The following is an 18,186-nucleotide window of genomic DNA, read 5'->3' as shown; positions in this document are numbered from 1 at the left end:
TTTTAGGGTTTAAGTCATATAAATACATCATTATGTCCCAAACCCTAGTCTCCTTACCAGCCTCTCAAACTCAGAAACCCTAGAAAGCCTAACATTCCTCATCTTTGTGTGATTGTGATCTTGTGAAGCTCATTTTGGTGGTTTGGATCTTGGAAGGAGAAATAAGAAGTTGGTGAAGAAGAACTTGTGTAGCTTGAGCTCAAGGATCTGAGATATCATCATCATTTAGTACTCAATTGAGATAAAAAAGCTCACAACTTGCCTCATGTATGCTTAGATCTATGGTAATGGTGTTTTGGACCTTTTTGGTCCTAAGAATGTATTTTTATGGTCCAAATTTGTTTCTAGACTTAGGGTCGCCACCCTTAGTGCTATATGAGTCCCAAGGACATAAAATTTTTCATCTTGAAGGTCTTATTATGGCCATGCATGATTTTTAGTCATTTTCATGGAAGTTAGTTGCCATATTTCAAGTGGGTCCATTTGGTGGTTTACAAGCTACCAAGTAATCGACTTTATGGGTTAAGACATTTTAGTGGACTCGGATCTGTAACACCCGATTTAGAAAGTGCTTGGTTGCAACTTCGGAGGCCAAGCGTAATCTGTCGATTCTACCTTTTATGGGTCTCGGGTCTTATTCGGAAGGTTGTATGGATCGGATGTGGAGCTGGGAGCTTAGTGTTTCTCACCACCTTTTTCCGTGGATATGAAGTTCGTAGGAAACAGACTTAGAATGAATAAGTTATAGTACTTTAAGTTTATTGGCATTATTGGTCCTTAATGGAGAAAAGTGGCAAGAAGATCCCATGCATGCAAGGTGGCCAACACAAGAGTATGCCCAACGTAGAGGGGATAAGTGGTCGCGGGTGTTGGAGACGTATGCCCAGTGTAGGCTCAGAGTCCCTAAACCCTAATTTTTAGGGTGTGTCACTATATAAAGAACATTCACCCTTAGACAGTTTTCACAAAACCCTAACCTTCTTTGAGTGTTCTTGGAGCTTAGAAGGCTTTGTGAGAGCATTTTGGTGTTTTGGATCCATTCTTCAAGGAAGCAAAGGTCAAGGCAAGGTGTTGGTGCAAAAGAGAAGTTTCAGATCTGGGATTTCTGCTTAACTTCAGACCTTTTCAAGGTATAAAGTCATGAGCTTGTTGATTAATCTCTTACATCTCTTATGATGAGTTTATGGACTCTTTTGGTCCTAATAATGGATCTTTATGACTCAAACACGTTTCTAGGACTAGGGTTGCGACCCTTAGTTTCATATGAGTCTTTTATGCAATAAAGTTCCAATCTTTAGGGTTCACTTGTGACTATGCATGAGATCTAGCCTTTCCATGGAAGTTTGTTGTCACATTTCAAGTTTAAACTCTTTTGATGGGTTGCAAGACACCAAGTAATTATATTTATAGATTAAGACGTTGAAGAGGACTTGGATCTGTGATTGTAGCTTCTGGATTAGAGTGTTAAGCACTTAATGGGAAAGTGACTTAACAGGGGAGTACGTTAAGCGTACATACAGGTACGCCAAACGTACACACCATTTAGCTTGTACGCTTAGTGTACATAGGAGTACGCCCAGTGTACTCATCATATATGGGCTTGGAGTGTTTTGGGCCTCGGGTTGGGCTATGTAGTGGACTTTGGGTCTTTGGGCCTTAGTGGACCATCAGAAGTCAGATGTTTTGGGCCAGGAATTTTTTTGGGCTTAGGGTAAGGCCCGCTAGAGGGATTGGGTCCAATTTAGCAAATTGGACCATTAGTGGGCTGCTAGTGGGTTTGGAAAGCCTACCTAGTGTTAGGTTTTGTTCTGTATTTGGGCCTTAGTTTTGGATCATACTGGGCTAGGGGTAGAATGGTCATTTTACTCCCATGCATGGATTAAGTATGATGGTATGGGACCCAATTGCTAATTAGGTATATTGATCGTTATTGATAGCTCAAGAGGTGGACAGGGCAACAACTTAGGATTTCTTTCTGGAAGCTTCTACATTCGAGGTGAGTCTTCTCACCATACCAATGGGTCTAAGGCACCAAGGCTGACCGATTTTATGATAGTTGGTATACTTGCTATGTAGAGGTGTGTGGCATATTTATGCATTGATACGCGGTAAAGATAGCTTTTACAACTAATGGTAGAGACAACCCTTGTGGCTAATGGTAGAGTTAGCCTTTAGGGCTAATGGTAGAGGTAGCCTTTAGGGCTAATGGTAGAGATAGCCTTTATGACTAATGGTAGAGATAGCATTTGTAGCTAATGGTAGAGATAACTTTTATAGCTAACGGTAGAGATAGCCTTTACGGCTAAGGGTAGAGATAGCCTTTACAGCTATTATGATATGTGTTATGTGGTAGAGGTAGATGTTATAGCTAATTTGATATGTGTATGTGGTAGAGGTAGCTTTTATAGCTAATATGATATGTGGATTGTGTGTAGGGTATGCTCTGGGGAACTCACTAAGCATTAGCTTACAGGTTGTGGATTTGTTTCAGGTACATCAGATCCTAAGGGCAAGGGCAAGGGCAAGGGCAACGCTTGATGGTGCGGCGTGCACTCTCTCATAGACGTTTATGGGACACTCTGGTGTTTGGAATAAAACTTGTATTTGACTTATCTTTTGAAAACAATTATAATTGGATTTCTTAATGTATGGAAATGTGTTTGGATATTGAAAAATGAAAATTTTACTTTGAAATTTGGGTCGTTACAAGTTGATATCAGAGCCTTGGTTTGAGAGATTCAGGCACACTCTCGGGTGTGTCAGGACTCAAACTAAGGAAATGGTAAATTTGTTTTCAAAAATAACATAAAAAGCTTTTGAAAGGAAGGAAAGGATGAGATGCAACGCGCGTGATCAGCCAAGCCAAGTAAGTAGTTCCCCGATATGTTAGCCATGTTATTCTGATATTTGAGCTTTGATGATCGTATGGAAATTACTATGTGTATGCTTTTTAAAATTATATACGGTTATGAGCTTATAGCTTTAGAATGATTAATTTAGCATTATTTCCTGTTCCTTGTCTGGTTGTGGTCCTAGGGTAGAATCTTTATTCGAAAGTCTATTTGATCCTTTTCTGTGTATAATTTGCATGCATAAAGGCAACCTATTATGATTAATATGATTGATATGAGTAGAGAAAATCTTAGGACAACCTGAGATTTAATGTATGCAGTAGTTTGCGGGATATGGTTTAGCTCTAAGATGAATTGGGATTATCAGGTAGAGAATTAGGGAAAGGTACAGGTAGGTCTGGAAGGTAGTATTGGGCCAGTACTACTAAAAGCACAGGACTTGTACCCGAACCAATGTTAGATCTGACGACTCCAAGGAGGACCGGTGTGGGAAGATCCCTTATATGGAAATCCTAATCACTATGATTTATGACATTTCGAGTTTAGCATGGTGGTGACACGATTTGGAGCAGGGGCATGAGGATCAGGATTTGGATCTGGGGATGGATCAGGCGACACTACCGATGTCATTGATGTGGGGTTGTGCGAGCTCATTGCAGCTGAGGTTACCAAGGGCATCCTTGACGCTACCCCAGTCATTTTTGGGATGGTCAAGGAAGGTATGATGGAGATTATGGAGGAGAGACTCAGGGAATTCAGGGCTGAGATTGCTACTGGTCAGGTTGGGGCCCGAACTCCCTCATTCCGAAAGTACAAAGCGTGTGGGGCGCCAGAGTTTTTCGGGGTCAGGGACCCCATTGTTAGCCGACGCTGGGTGGCGGATATTGAGAAAGCCCAGCGCACGAGTTCTTTCCCAAATGTAGCAAAGGTGGGATTTGCTTCTTGTATGTTGAGAGACAAGGCTCAGGATTGGTGGGGCGAGGTTACCAGCCAGGTGGGAGCAGCCGGTGTGGCTGAGATGACATGGGTCGAGTTCGTTCGGCAATTTGACTTGGATTTTGCACCAGCCATTGAGCTGCAGAGGATGGTGAGAGAGTTCCCAAAATTCCAGTAGACCACTAAGACTGTGGCAGAGATCACCGCCAAGTTTCAGGAGCAAGCATTGTTGATCCCACAGTATGCTACCGATGAGGAGATGCGGAGGACTAGATATCATTCCATGTTGAGGGATTATATCCGAGAGTTTGTGAGCTTTACGGGGTGCAAAATCCTGAATTAGATGGTAGAGAAGGCCCGGAATTGGGAGATGGAGTTGGACTTCCGCACCAACCGGAAGTCGGAGAAGGTACAGGCAGCGGTAGGTCAGGCTAAGAAGCCTAAGACCTCAGACACTTCCAACAGGGTTCAGGAGGGTCAGTGTAACATCCCGAAATATAAAGAGTAGAGTGGAAGGGCTAAAAGAGTAAATTGGGAAAGAGTGACTCGGCGAGTCCATGGGTGGACTCGGCGAGTAGAGTCGCGACTGGGTCGCGTGTTAAGTAGCCGACTCGGCGAGTCAGTAAGATGGACTCGGCGAGTAGGCGCTGAGTGGAGAAAACCCTAATTCTCGGGGTTGAGCCCTATATAAAGAACATAACAGCCCACTCTCAGCCTCTTTATTCATCCTCAAGTCCAGAAACCCTTAGCCTTCGTGTGTGAGTGATCATATCTCATTTGGTAGTTAAAGGAGGTGTTTGTTGAAGGAATTTTTTGAGTTTGAAGGCTTGGAGCAAGGGGCTTTGCTTGGATTCGAGTTTCAATTGCAGTTGGGGCGTTCCTTGGAGGTAATATCTCGTTCTTGGGCTGTTGTTATGTTCTTTCTTCATTTTGGGGTTTGTGGGAATTTGTCTTTGGATGTAATTGGAGTCTAGAGGTTAGATCTGAGGTTGCTACCTCAGATCTGGAATGGAGAAGGATCAGAGAGCATGAAAGTCCCTGTGTTGGAGTGTTTTGTGGAGCTATCATGTCCCAAACCTTAGCCCTAGTGTGCAAAATGCATAAATCTCTTTGGATTCACGTAAAGTTTGCCACTTTACGTGATGGATGAGTTGTAGGAGGCTAGATCTATGTTTTGGAGCAATTGCATGGCTTGGAATGCTTCTGAATGGATTCAGACCGGTGGTACTCGGCGAGTCACATGGGTGTACTCGACGAGTTGCTTGAAGATGAGCTGGAACTCGATGAGTTGGAAGAACAACTCGGCGAGTTGGATGAAGATGGCCTGGAACTCGGCGAGTTGTATGAACAACTCGGCGAGTAGGTTGAAGATAGCCTTAGACTCGGCGAGTCTTGTCGAAGAGTCCCAATATTTTATGGTCAAGTCGAGAATCAGTGAGTTGTGTGCGAGTGGACTCAGAGTTGTTGAACTCGACGAGTCTCGGGGTGACTCGGCGAGTTAGGTCGCGGATTGAGGGAAGTTCTGAGTATGGGGACTTGGCGAGTCATCGGGTTGACTCGACGAGTAGAGTTAGTCAGGGGTTGACTTTGACCTTATCTTTGACCAAGGGTTGACCAGTGGTTTCCAGGGGCATTTTGGTAATTGTTGATTATTGTTTTGAGTTCAGTGCATTGGTGGTTGTTCAGTGGTGGAGATCGTGTCAGTGGTCGGAGCAGCTTGGGTTATCTGTTCAGTCGGCAGTATCGAGGTGAGTTATCCTCACTATATCATCAGGGTCTACGGCACCAAGGCCGGCCCTTATCGGATTGAGATCCGGGTAGTTGTCATGTTGTTGTTGTGATTTGTTTGCATCCTGAGAGCTAGGGTGGTATATGTTAGAGACCTGATTGAGATCGGTACCCTGAGAGATAGGGAGATGCTATGCTAGTGACCTGTTAGGTCGGTATCCTGGTTAGGATGATGATATGTTATGTGATCTGTTTGATCTGTTTGTTGACTGTGAATTGCTATATGATTGTATGTATATGTGCACATGGTTGTTTGGACTGGAGTTGGGTTGAGGCGGGTCCTGCTGTGTGCTGTAGGCCAAGATACCCAGGGCGGACCGGTTGTCCCGAAGGCCCAGCGAGTGGACCGGATAGGCTGTAGGCCCGGAAGGGCGGACCAGACGTGCCGAAGGCTCGGAGAGTGGACCAGATAGACTGAAGGCCCGGTGCGGGCGGACCAGTCATAATGTAGACTCAGAGAGTGGACCAGGTGGATTGAAGGCCCAGGAGCGGGCGGACCAATCACACTGCAGACTCGATGTATGTGGATAGACTCTGAGGGTGGACCAGGTGGACTATAGGCCGGTGCGGCGGACCAGTCACACAGTAGACCCGAAGTGCATGGCTGTTCTGTGATCGGATATGTTATGGCATATTATGCATGTATGGTATTTGTGGTTGGTATTTTGGGGATATCTCACTAAGCTTTCGGGCTTACAGTTGTGGTTTCATGTTTTTCAGGTTCTTCAGGAGACTGTGGCAAGGCAAAGGCGTGATCGTACCGCTCCTCGTGATTTCGTAGTATTGTGATTCTGGGAACACGTTAAATGTTTTGTATCGAAAACCTTTTTGTAAAGATTTAATGGAATCGAGATGTTTTTGAAAAATTTAAAATTGGTTGTATTTTTCGGTCGTTACAAGTTGGTATCAGAGCCTTGGTTTGAGTGAATTGGAGGAACATTTGTGTGACTCCAGTCTCAAATCGAGGAGAGTTTTCAAAAGAGTATTTAAAATGGTTTTCAAAATGAGTAAGGGAGGACGCGGAGGTACGATCAGCCGGAGCCAGTAAGTAACCCCAAAATACCATGCATGTTATTTGTTTTTGAGCTTTGATAGAACAACATGCTAGTGATTGGCTAGGGATCTTCGGGATTTCATGATATGTTGCCTGATTTGTGATGCCTGTAGCCTAGGGTTCCTTATGGGATATTTTCAGTGTTCCTCTAGCGGTGAGGGTTGAGCGTTGTTATGCATGTTTCCCTAGGGCGTTATGGTAGTACTTCATACAAATATGGGTAGGTGTGGAAGGTAGTATGGGCCCGTACTATTGAAAGCACAGGACCCATACGCGTATCAGGAAAACCATGATCTCTAGGGTTGGGTTGAGAGAGTTGGATCCCAGGATGTGGGAAGAGTCTGAGATTTTTGTGTGGTGTTTTTCAGTATGGAGATTCCGAGGCATGATGAGAGTGGATCCGGATCAGGATCAGGAGCTGGAGAGAGAGTTCCGGGCGGATCGGTGCCGCCCGAGGTTATTGGTCAGATGAGCACGAGCGAGTTGGATGCGAGGATTCGTGAGATCCTGCGTGAGGAGATTGCTGAGTTGTTCCGGGCTGAGTCGCCAGAGCTGTTTGGGTCGATTAAGACCGCCATGGTTGAGTATTTTGATGAGCACTATGCAGCTCTCACAGAGACGGCTGCCGCGGCAGCTACAACGGCTGTAGCAGCGACAGGGGGAGGAGCTGGTCGGGGTTTTCAGTATCGGGACTTCGCTAATACGAAGCCTCCCACTTTCGATGGAGTTCAGGACCCAATCGTCGCTATGAGATGGTTATCAGACGTGGAGGGGTGTTTCTTCACGTGTTTATGCCCTGTTGATCAGAGGGTGAGGTGTGCTCTGAACCTGTTGAGGCTCGGGGCGAAGGATTGGTGGAGATTGACCACGGGGTCATATTCGGATGCGCAGAGGGCTGCGGTTTCGTGGGATCAGTTCAGAGAAATGTTCAGCACTCGTTATGTTCCGCAAGTTGAGAGGGAGAGATTGGCTCAGGAGTTCCTTGAGCTGAAGCAGGATTCGGAGTCGGTGACTGAGATCACCAGAATGTTCACTGAGAGGGCGATGTTTTGCCCAGAGTTCGCTTCAGAGCAGGCTCAGATGTCTCGATATCTGAGCATGCTCAAGAGGGACATCAGACAGTTTGTGTCTGCACAGAGATGCAAGACCTTGTTGGAGTTGCAGGAGGCCGCTAGGCGACGTGAGTTAGAGATTGAGTTGTAGTTGCGTGAGCTGAGGCAGGCTCCGGTGCAGTCGCAGCCGGCGCCAAAATGGTCCAAGACCGTTGATGTTAGAGTGGGGGATCTGGGCAGCCACACTTGTGGGAAGTGTGGGAGGGGTCACACCGGGGTTTGTAGGTCCGGTGGTGCATGCCGCAAGTGCGGAAAGGAGGGGCATTATGCGAGGGATTGTCGGCAGTCAGCGCCAGTTCGTGATTTGAGGATTTGCTATCATTGTCATCAGGTTGGGCATTTGAGGGCCAACTGTCCACAGCTTGCTGCAGGACCGGTGCAAGCTCCAGCACCGGCCCCTTTGAGGATCACAGGTGGAGGTCAGGGTGGAGCAGAGCCCCCAAGGGCTCAGGGTCGTGCTTATCAGCTTGCGGCAGAGGAGGTCAGGGCAGTGTCGGATGCAGCTGCGAGTATTTTTCTTTCTTGATGTCTTGTTATCTTGTGATATTGTGGTGTATTGTTTATGAGCCGGTATTTTGTTTTGTTTTCGATGTGGTATTTGTCGTTTTGCGGGTTGTGGTTTTGGTTATGGGTTATTGTTTTGGGAATTCCGTTGGTTATCATTCATGAGGGTTATTAGTGGAAACCCGACATTGGGTACCAGGCTGGGTAGCATCTGCTTTCTGAGGAGTGGTTGATGCAGATTGAGTTTCTTTCGAGCAGGTTGATCGGTGTTGATGTGAGATCTCGTTGAGGTTGTTTATGCTTGTGAGAAGCAGTCCGCGTGTAAGTGTTTTCTTTGTGCGAGAGTTGTTCTGGGAGGTCGGTGATGGCGACCGGTGGTTGATAGTTAGTGCCCAAGTGGGCGAGAATTGGAGAATTCTCTGGGAGATCGATGAGTAGTTGAAAGTGCTTAGCTGTTGGGATTCAGCTAGTGTTCTGTCAGCCCATAGTATAGGCTAATAGGAGTAAGTGTCAGGCATGCGGGGCGGGATACAGACCTAGGGCATTTGATTGAGGAGGCCTTGGGAGTAGGCCGGGATCGAGTATGTATGATGGAGTTAGAGTTCGGAACCCCTTGAGGGCTAGAACGGTATGCATGGGAGGAATTCCGGGGGGGGGGGGGGATAGCTCGGAATGTTGAATGCTAGTTGGGCGGTCTGGATAGACTGAAGGTCGGAAGGCGTATCAGTCAGGCCGAAGGCTCGGAGAACGGTCCAGCCAAACTGAAGGCACTGAGAGCGGTCTAGATTGGCTGAAGGTTCTGAGAGAGTGGTCCAGATGGGCTGAAGGTCTGGTGAGGCGGTCCAGTCATGCTGAAGACTCTGCAGGTATTGTTGGATCAGTTTGAGGTTATGGATTGTGTATGATGCAGTGTGATTGCATTTAGAAGGTCTGGCCCCGGGTAGTGATCTTTATTAGTGGAGATAGTGCAGGGGCTTGAGGGTCCCTGCGATGAGAGTCAAAGTATGTGTGTTGGATGGATAGCAGATACGCTAAAAAGGGTGGTGTAGCGTTGGGCGAGCACCGTGGCACTTGTTGGAGTGACAATGTGGCCAAGTGGATTCCTTGGAAAAGGAAGTGAGAGAGGTGTGTAACTCCGAGAGGGAGTGCAAGTTCACGGAAGTGAAAGCGGCAGAGCAGAGTTATGATTAGAGTAATTCGAGTATGGTTATTGTGAAGCGTGTTTGCGGCAGTGGATTAAAAGCTCATCCGGTTTGGGATGTTTGCTGAGATCGCGGAGGGAATTCCGCAGATGTAGAGCCAAGAGACTCGGAAGGGATGCAGGGAGAGAGTCTTGGGCTCTCAGTATGATTCTGATCAGGGTATTGGATATGTCTTAGTGGTTCATCCTGGGGGATGTTGGAGGATATCATTAGTGTATCAGGTTTTCCCAACCTGAGGGTGCTGGAGAAAGTTCAGCATGTGTATGTGATTGCAAGAGGAGAACTCGTGGGAGTTGCTCTGAGATTGAGAATGGGTCTTTCCGTCGTCACGGAATGGGTAGAGTGGGATTCGGATCGGGGATCCGATGGTTCATGGCTTTCTAGCCTTATGGTTCGAGTGATTGTTAGGATTCGGGGCAGTGATGCTTCATGGGTAATTCTCGGTTGTTGAGTGTGATTATCAGAGGGTACAGCCGGTGCCCGGCTCGAGATGGTGGTCAGGACACCGTAAGGAAAGAGAGAGTGTGTTGAGTTTCGATGGGTATGCCTTGAGGGATTTGGCCCGGTTAAGGCCAGGTGGCGCGTTGTGGGAGTATCTTTAGGATTGAATTGCTGTAGACTTCGAGGACGAAGCCTAATTTAAGTGGGGGAGAATTGTAACATCCCGAAATATCAAGAGTAGAGTGGAAGGGCTAAAAGAGTAAATTGGGAAATAGTGACTCGGCGACTCCATGGGTGGACTCGGCGAGTAGAGTCGCGACTGGGTCGCGTGTTAAGTAGCCGACTCGGCGAGTCAGTAAGATGGACTCGGCGAGTAGGCGCTGAGTGGAGAAAACCCTAATTCTCGGGGTTGAGCCCTATATAAAGAACATAACAACCCACTCTCAGCCTCTTTATTCATCCTCAAGTCCAGAAACCCTTAGCCTTCGTGTGTGAGTGATCATATCTCATTTGGGAGGTTGAAGGAGGTGTTTGTTGAAGGAATTTTGGGAGTTTGAAAGCTTGGAGCAAGGGGCTTTGCTTGGATTCGAGTTTCAATTGCAGTTGGGGCGTTCCTTGGAGGTAATATCTCGTTCTTGGGCTGTTGTTATGTTGTTTCTTCATTTTGGGGTTTGTGGGAACTTGTCTTTGGATGTAATTGGAGTCTAAAGGTTAGATCTGAGGTTGCTACCTCAGATCTGGAATGGAGAAGGATCAGAGAGCATGAAAGTCCATGTGTTGGAGTGTTTTGTGGAGCTATCATGTCCCAAACCTTAGCCCTAGTGTGCAAAATGCATAGATCTCTTTGGATTCACGTAAAGTTTGCCACTTTACGTGATGGATGAGTTGTAGGAGGCTAGATCTATGTTTTGGAGCAATTGCATGGCTTGGAATGCTTCTGAATGGATTCAGACCGGTGGTACTCGGCGAGTCACATGGGTGTACTCGACGAGTTGCTTGAAGATGAGCTGGAACTCGACGAGTTGGAAGAACAACTCGGCGAGTTGGATGAAGATGGCCTGGAACTCGGCGAGTTGTATGAACAACTCGGCGAGTAGGTTGAAGATAGCCTTAGACCCGGCGAGTCTGTTCTTGGGCTCGGCGAGTCTTGTCGAAGAGTCCCAATATTTTCTGGTTGAGTCGAGAATCGGTGAGTCAAGGGATGACTCGGTGAGTTGTGTGCGAGTGGACTCAGAGTTGTTGAACTCGACGAGTCTCGGGGTGACTCGGCGAGTTAGGTCGCGGATTGAGGGAAGTTCTGAGTATGGGGACTCGACGAGTCATTGGGTTGACTCGGCGAGTAGAGTTAGTCAGGGGTTGACTTTGACCTTATCTTTGACCAAGGGTTGACCAGTGGTTTCCAGGGGCATTTTGGTAATTGTTGATTATTGTTTTGAGTTCAGTGCATTGGTGGGTATTCAGTGGTGGAGATCGTGTCAGTGGTTGGAGCAACTTGGGTTATCTGTTCAGTCGGCGGTATCGAGGTGAGTTATCCTCACTATATCATCAGGGTCTACGGCACCAAGGCCGGCCCTTATCGGATTGAGATCCGGGTAGTTATCATGTTGTTGTTGTGATTTGTTTGCATCCTGAGAGCTAGGGTGGTATATGTTAGAGACCTGATTGAGATCAGTACCCTGAGAGATAGGGAGATGTTATGCTAGTGACCTGTTAGGTCGGTATCCTGGTTAGGATGATGATATGTTATGTGATCTGTTTGATCTGTTTGTTGACTGTGAATTGCTATATGATTGTATGTATATGTGCACATGGTTGTTTGGACTGGAGTTGGGTTGAGGCGGGTCCTGCTGTGTGCTGTAGGCCAAGATACCCAGGGCGGACCGGTTGTCCCGAAGGCCCAGCGAGCGGACTGGATAGGCTGTAGGCCCGGAAGGGCGGACCAGACGTGCCGAAGGCTCGGAGAGTGGACCAGATAGACTGAAGGCCCGGTACGGGCGGACCAGTCATATTGTAGACTCAGAGAGTGGACCAGGTGGATTGAAGGCCCGGGAGCGGGCAGACCAATCACACTACAGACTCGATGTATGTGGATAGACTCTGAGGGTGGATCAGGTGGACTGTAGGTCGGTGCGGCGGACCAGTCACACAGTAGACCCGAAGTGCATGGCTGTTCTGTGATCGGATATGTTATGGCATGTTATGCGTGTATGGTATTTGTGGTTGGTATTTTGGGGATATCTCACTAAGCTTTCGGGCTTACAGTTGTGGTTTCATGTTTTTCAGGTTCTTTAGGAGACTGTGGCAAGGCAAAGGCGTGATCGTACCGCTCCTCGTGATTTCGTAGTATTGTGATTCTGGGAACACGTTAAATGTTTTGTATTGAAAACCTTTTTGTAAAGATCTAATGGAATCAAGATGTTTTTGAAAAAATTAAAATTGGTTGTATTTTTCGGTCGTTACAGTCAGGGTCGATGTACCAAGTGCAGTAAGGTGCATAATGGAGCTTGTCATATCACAAGCACGGGATGCTACACATGTGACCAGTAGGGCACTTGATCAGGGACTTCCCCGCCAAGGGCTTGATTTGTTTTCACTGTAACCAGACCGACCATAAGCGGGTCAACTGTCCGAGGTTGCAGGGAGAGGGAGGAGTAGTGACAGTGCCTGCGCCTGCCACGATGAGGATTACTGATGGCCACCCTGCCAAGGCAGATGCTTCAACGGTGAAGAACCGCGCATTTCAGTTAACCACAGAGGAGGCTCTGGCAGCACCAGACGTTGTGGCTTGTACGTGTCTATTATTCTCTGCTCTTTATTATTCGTATGACTTACGTGTACATTATGTTTGTATGAGGACCTTTTTGGTCAACGGTATGTCGGTGCATGTCTTATTTGATTCGGGTGCTACCCGATTGTTCGTGTCACCTACGCTTAGCAAGAAGTTCCGGGACACGCCGGGAACTCTGGATTCCTGCTCGAGGTAGAGATTGCAGATGACCACACGGTGAGTGACACAAGAGTGATATTAGTTTGAGAAACTAGAGTCATTGGCATTGTTGGGATTCAAGAAGTGCTAGCTAGTTTTTAGGAATCATGTTGTTTTAGAAGGGTTATTCATGGTGCTCTAGCTTTGTTAGGCACCAACAGTCAGCAGATTGATCATTGGGATGAGAGAGGGTTTGGGGAACTCTTCAATTGTCTTATGTCGAGCGGACTTAGTTGAATCTAAGTGGGGGAGAATTATTCAGATATCCAGGATGGAAGCGCGTGTCAGACGAGGATGTGTTTCACATCCCCATTGGGGGAGGAAAGGCGATATTAGGGGCCGACTAAATATAGGATATCGAGGGATGGGAGTTTGGGAAACTCCCTAATGTTTGAATCGCGTCTTCTTGACGCCTTATAGCAAGCTTCGGGGGAGGGAACCAGGTATTGTTTAGGTCAATATTTGAGTTTAGTTGGGAGGATAGACCGCGTGGGTGCTCAACGTAGAGATGTATTCGGATTGATAGGTGAGTAATAAGGCCAGGGGCATCGGTCATGTGGTATGAAGGTGTTGTAAGACTACGAGGGAGCTGTAGTTTTCACTAATGGACAGTCAGGGTGAAACTATTGTAAGACTACAGGGTAGCCATAACATTCATGAACTCCTTCAGGAGATTAGGGCTAGGGTAGCCCAGTTCGCAAGGTTGTGGGGAATCCACGGCTTAACTAGAATCAGGATTGGAGATGATTATTCGATCGGTTATCTGGGGGCGAGCCCGGATGGTTATGGGAATTCGTAATGGAACTGGTAGAGACTATTGAGTCAAGGGTTTGGATCTTGAGTTGAAGGATCTTGTGTATAAGTGGTATGTGAGATAGGAGGGTTACGGCTGGGTAGTCCTGATATTTGACCTCTTGGGAACCTAGTGGTTGGACCGGGTGCGAGACTGGTAGTCTCGGGGATCGGCTAAGGGTATCTATTTATCGGTCAGATGAGGGATACCAGAAGTGATGGTGCATGATGGATCTCGAGGTAGTGGCGGGGTATCGACCCGTTTCGGATGGAACTCCAAGTCAGGGAGACATGCCATCTCGAAACTTCAAGTCTTAAATTGAGTAAATGGAATTATGTTGCAAGCAATTGTTCCATCATTGGGTTTTAGAACCCTGCATGGTTGGTCTTAGTTGCCTTGGAAAGGATGTGGTATTCTCAAGCTTGTGGCCGTGTTGCTCAGGTTGTCTGGTATGACGGGGATGGTGATGCATGATTTTGAGGACGTAATCTAATATTTGTGGGGGAGAGTTGTAACACCCAATTTTGAAAGTGATCGGTTGCGACTTCGGAGGCCAAGGGTATAAGAATAATCTATCAATTTGGCCTTTTATGGGTCTTTGGTCTTATTCAGAAGGTTGTAGGGCTCGGGTGTGGAGCTGGGAGCGTAGGGTTTCTCACAAGAGTACGTCCAGCGTAAGCTGGGGTACGCCCGACATAGAAGGGATAAATGGTCGCGGGTGTTGGAGATGTACGCCCAACGTACAAGAAGTACGCCCAGCTTACGCTCAGAGTCCCTAAACCCTAATTTTTAGGGTGTGTCACTATATAAAGAACATTATACCCTCAAGGGTCGGCCTCCTTCTCACCCTTAGACAATTTTCACGAAGCCCTAACCTTCTTTGAGTGTTCTTGGAGCTTAGAAGGTTTTGTGAGAGCATTTTGGTGTTTTGGATCCATTCTTCAAGGAAACAAAGGTCAAGGCAAGGTGTTGGTGCAAAAGAGAAGCTTCAGATCTGGGATTTCTGCTTAACTTTAGACCTTTTCAAGGTATAAAGTCATGAGCTTGTTGATTAATCTCTTACATCTCTTATGATGAGTTTATGGACTCTTTTGGTCCCAATAATGGATATTTATGACTCAAACACGTTTCTAGGACCAGGGTTGCGACCCTTGGTGTGATATGAGTCTTTTATGCAGTAAAGTTCCAATCTTTAGGGTTCACTTGTGACCATGCATGAGATCTAGCCTTTTCATGGAAGTTTGTTGTCATATTTCAAGTTTGGACTCTTTTGGTGGGTTGCAAGCCACCAAGTAATTAACTTTATGGATTAAGACGTTGAAGAGGACTTGAATCTATGATTGTAGCTTCTGGATTAGAGTGTTAAGCACTTAATGGGAAAGTGTATTAAAAGGGGAGTACGATGAGCATACATACACGTACGCCTAACGTATGCACCATTTAGCTTGTAAGCTTAGCGTACATAGGAGTACGCCCATCGTACTCATCAGATATGGGCTTAGAGTGTTTTGGGCCTTGGGTTGGGCTAAACATTGGACTTTGGGTCTTTGGGCCTTAGTGGACCATCTGAAGTCAGATGTTTTAGGCCAGGATCTTTTTGGGCTTAGGGTAAGGCCCATTAGAGGGATTGGGCCCAATTTAGCAAATTGGACCATTAGTGGGCTGCTAGTGGGCTTGGAAAGCCTAACTAGTGTTAGTTTTTTTTTTTTTTTTTCTGGATTTGGGCCTTAGTTTTATATCATACTGGGCTAGGGGTAGAATGGCCATTTTACCCCCATGCATGGATTAAGTATTATGGTATGGGACCTAATTGCTAATAGGGTTTATTGATTGTTATTGATAGCTCAGGAGGTGGACAGGGCAACAACTAGGGATTTCTTTCTAGAAGCTTCTACATTCGAGGTGAGTCTTCTCACCATACCAATGGGTCTAAGGCACCAAGGCCAACTGATTTTATGATAGTTGGTATATTTGCAGTGTACAGGTGTGTGGCATATTTATGCATTGATACGTGGTAGAGATAGCTTTTACAGCTAATGGTAGAGACAGCCCTTGTGGCTAATGGTAGAGATAGCCTTTAGGATTAATGCTATAGGTAGCCTTTAGGGCTAATGATAGCTATATCCTTTACAAATAATGGTAGGGATAGCCTTTGTTGCTAATGGTAGAGATAGCTTTTATAGCTAATGGTAAAGATAGCCTTTGTAGCTATTATGATATGTGTTATGCGGTAGAGGTAGCTGTTATAGCTAATTTGATATGTGTATGTGGTAGAGGTAGCTTTTATAGCTAATATGATATGTGGATTGTGTGTGGGGTATTCTCTGGGGAACTCACTAAGCATTAGCTAACAAGTTGTGGATTTGTTTCATGTACATCGGATCCTAAGGGCAAGGGCAAGGATTGATGGCGCGGCGTGCACTCTCTCGGAGACGTTTATGGGACACTCTGATGTTTGGAATAAAATTTGTATTTGACTTGTGTGTTGAAAACAATTATAATTTGATTTCTTAATGTACGGAAATGTGTTTCGATATTCAAAAATGAAAAATTTTACTTTGAAAATTGGATCGTTACAAGATTTGCATTTGGACCTTAAGGTCTTTAGGGATTAAGCCTTTTTGGAGTTTATGGCTTAACAGGTTAGTACACTGCGTGTACATGCCTGTACCCGCAACGTACAAGCCATGCAAGTTGTACGCTTAGCGTACAGAGGAGTACGCCCCCGCGTACGCACTGGATATGGGTTTTCGTCATTTAGGCATCGGTATAGAAGTAGACCGCTAAAAACTCGAAATAAAGATCGAGTGATTTTTAGCCGATGCAACCTAAACAATAATCGAAGGTCTCGTCAATAGTAGTACAACGGTAAAAAGACAGACTAAAACAAACGTTGGATGAAGAAGTTATGAAATTTTATCGGACTTTTGTGTCCCGTCCCATTAAATATATAATAATAAAAATAAAGTCAAAATTAGTCGACGGAGTCTAAACGAACGTTGTAGAGCATAATTTCACCTATGCGTGGATACAATGAACTTCAAAATTTAGAGGACCGCCAAGCTGTACGCCTAGCGTACCGAGGAACTACGCCCCGCGTAGTGAGCTGCTTCGGACCCTATATAAAGGATGCAAAGGTTGCCATATTTTGTTTACAAAATCTCTCATTTTACACCCTCTACTCTCTCTAAATTTACCCTAACACCCCCCGAAGTCCCGATATCATCCCCAACACCCGAAGAAAGTCCTGACTCTCTGAAGTTCCCGAGAAAATCATATTTTCATAAAAAGAACGTCAAAGTCTGACTTCGTATAAGGAAGTTATGATTTTTCTAAGTTTCGGTATAGAAGTAGACATCTAAAAACTCATAATAAAGATCAAGTGATTTTTAGCCGATGCAGCCTAAACGAGAATCGAAGGTCTCGTCAATAGTAGTAAAACGGTAAAAAGACAGACTAAAACAGACGTCGGATGAAGAAGTTATGAAATTTTAATGGACTTTTCCTATCCGGCCCATTAAATATATAATAATAATAATGATAATAATAATAATAATAATAATAATAATAATAATAATAATAATAATAATAATAAAAAGTCAAAGTTAGCCAACGGAATCTAATGAAAGTTGTAGAGCATAATTTCACCTACGCATGGATATAAAGAACTGTAACATCCCAAGTCAGAATCATGAGTTCAAGGGGTAAAGTGTATGTTTGGAAAAGAGGAACTCGGCGAGTAGGAGCTGCAACTCGTCAAGTCTAAGTGTGTGTCGGGCACATGTTAAGTGACCGGACTCGCCGAGTCGTAGGCTGGACTCGACGAGTCCGTGCTGGAATGAGAAACCCTAATTCCTAGGGTTTGCACCCTATTTAAAGAATAATATGCCTTCATTTCAGCCTCTATCTTCACTGAGTGTTCCAGAGAAACCCTAAATCATGAGAGACTCCATTGTTGAGAAGATTGAAGCTTGGAAGAAGAAATTGGTGAAGAGAAGTTGGAGGAATTTGAGGATAGCATCAAGAGAGCTTGTGGATTTGAAGTCTACATCAGTTTAGACTCATCTCTAAGGTAAGAGGACCTTACCTTAAGCTATTTCCTTGTTATTTCATCCATGGTGTGTGATTTGGGGTTCTTTAGCATGGTTGGGATCTATTTCGGGTATAGAGACTAGATCTGAGGTTGCAACTTCAGATCTAGGTTGATTTGGAGCCATGAGATCAGAAAGTGATAGCTTTGGGGCGTGATTGAGAGTATCATTGCCTTAAACCTTCATTTTTAGCTTGTTGGAGCTTGTTGAGCCTTGCATGCACGTAAAGTTGGAAACTTTACTTGTGAATCTGGCCCTAGGAGTCCATATCTATGTATTGGAAGCAATGGAATGGACTGCGATCGTCTGAATGAAGATGTCACGTGTGGACTTGGCGAGTTGGAAGCACAACTCGGCGAGTCTGTTGAAGATTGCCTTGGACTCGGCGAGTCTGGTTGTGAAGTCCTAACCTTTTCTGGTTGAGCTG

Source organism: Lactuca serriola, chromosome 1 (assembly GCF_051521515.1).
Source record: "Lactuca serriola cultivar US96UC23 chromosome 1, Lser_US96UC23_V15, whole genome shotgun sequence".
Lineage (NCBI taxonomy): Eukaryota > Viridiplantae > Streptophyta > Magnoliopsida > Asterales > Asteraceae > Lactuca > Lactuca serriola.
This window is presented reverse-complemented; position numbering follows the sequence as displayed.